Consider the following 2,198-nt stretch of genomic DNA (forward strand, 5'->3'; position numbering starts at 1 on the left):
TGGCCCGAGATCACCTAACTTTGGCGGCATATCACTCTTCCTCAAAATGGCAGCACATTCCGCTTCAAGAAATGCGAAGTATGCCTACTCATGCTCACCCTTCTTCGCCATTAAATCTTTTAAAATTTTCCCATAATTGGGCATACTTGCATGAACATCAACCAAAGGTACATGCACACAAATATTATCATTAGTATGAATAGACTTACAAACAGTGTCCTTTGGTTGCTCGGATGGAATAGCTCTCGGATATGGAATGGGCGGCTTGTAAACTTTCAACTTAGGTGAAGGTTTCACCTCTTCTTCCACTTCAATCTTCTCATCATCGTTTAGACTAAACTCAGGAGACTCGGTAGTCTCCACACTCTTCACTTCCGACTCTTAGTTATCCGAACTAGAAGAATTCCCCATCATCAAACTCATCAAATAATTACCATACACGGGAGTTATATCACTAACTCGAATCCAATCGTCTACACCATTATGAATATAAGTTGGAATAACCTCATCGGAACCACAACCCTCAGCACCAGAAATAACATTAACTTGCGAATAATTAGAAACTTGAGGCTCTTTATTCTTCATATCATTTTGGTGGTTGTTAGTCAAGATTGTTCAGGGTGGCCCATTGACATTCGAATTAGCTTGTATATTTGAAGGGAGAGCACCCGATGGTCTCTCCGTTAGTGATTGAGCTATACGCCCCACATCCCGTTCCAAATTCTGAATCGAGGCCTGCTGACTTCGCACTTGCTGTTTTGTTGATTCACTATCTTGCCTCAACGCCGTGATGCTTTCATCTGTACTTATAATAAAACCCCGCATTAACTCCTCTAGTGAAGGACCCTTATCCACATACGACTGATTCTGATTTTGATTAACGAACCCAGGTGGTCCGTTCATTTGATAACCCAAACTACCTCTAGGATACTGATTATTGTATTGATTACCCAAGTAGTTCACCTGCTCTTCCATAGTTGTCTGATTACAATCCTTTATAAGATGTGGCTCCTGACATAATTCACAACCAACTCTTATAGCATGCATCTCCTTAGTCATCGATTCCATTTGTCTTTTAACAGTTGCCAGTTGTGCTTTAACCGATGCGAGCTCATCACTAGTTTCGGTACTAGCAACATAAGATGATCGAGAAACATCCATCTCTTGGTGCCAATCATATGAGTGCGTAGCTATTTCAGAGATGATTTTGTGAGCTTCATCCAGAGTCTGTTTCATTAAAGAACCTCCTACAGCAATATCGATTTCTTTCCTTGTCAGTACATTAACACCCTTATAAAATATCTGGACCTTATTAAAATTGTTCAACCCGTGTTGAGGACAATTTCGGAGCATTTTATTGAAATGGGTCCAAGCATCATAGAGTGTCTCATTAGATTTATGAACAAAATGATTGATGTCACTCTGATGTCACTCTGTAGTTTTGCGGCCTTTGAAGCTGGAAAGAAACGCTGCAGAAATTTATCTTCCATAGTAGGCCAACTATCAATTTCACCTTCGAGAAATGATTCCAACCATCCCTTGGCATCATCTTTCAAAGACCAAGGAAAAACCCTCAAATATATCACACTATCCGCAACCTGGGCAATCTTGAACAAATTACAGATGCTTTTAAAGGAATGAAGATGCTCGAATGCATCCTCTTTCGGTGTACCCCTGAACTAGCACTGATGAGCTATCATGTTCAGAATCTGCCCTTAACCTCAAAATCTTTATCGACTACCGGTTGAGTAATGGCGTGTCCATTACCAGCCCTCGTGGCTTTCATCATCTCTTCCATGGATTGACCCCTTGTTGGTTCACCCATTTTAACCTCTTCCTTAATATACTCAAAATTCGGAATATAAAAAGGTAATACTGAGAAACCCTCGGCGATTTCTTTCTCAACTTTTGCTTTTCTGCGTGTATGATATAGTATAGACGGTTCCAGAGTTATTACTACCTAACCTGCGTTCACACAACCACAAAACCAAAGCGTAAAACTGAAAATAAAATAACAGAAAATTAACTTTCGCGAAAGCAAGTTTCCACGAAAGGATCGAATAACTAAAAGCTTTTAAAATCCTAAGACACACCTCTCCCCGGCAGCGGTGCCAAAAATTTGATATGGTAAAACCACACCGAATCTTATTGTAATATGATTACGAATTCGTTCACAGGGAGCAACGTTTAAGATTTTA

At 40.1% G+C, this 2,198-nt stretch overlaps 1 non-coding gene across 1 annotated transcript; it reads left to right on the forward strand.

Annotated features, from left to right (window-relative positions):
• The first annotated feature begins 1,324 nt into the window (after positions 1–1,324).
• On the forward strand, positions 1,325–1,430 carry LOC139860638 (small nucleolar RNA R71). Its single transcript, XR_011763266.1, has one exon. It is a non-coding gene; the product is annotated as a small nucleolar RNA R71 (small nucleolar RNA).
• The last annotated feature ends 768 nt before the right edge of the window (positions 1,431–2,198 follow it).

The sequence above is a fragment of the Rutidosis leptorrhynchoides genome, chromosome 7 (genome assembly GCF_046630445.1).
Source record: "Rutidosis leptorrhynchoides isolate AG116_Rl617_1_P2 chromosome 7, CSIRO_AGI_Rlap_v1, whole genome shotgun sequence".
NCBI classification, from domain to species: domain Eukaryota; kingdom Viridiplantae; phylum Streptophyta; class Magnoliopsida; order Asterales; family Asteraceae; genus Rutidosis; species Rutidosis leptorrhynchoides.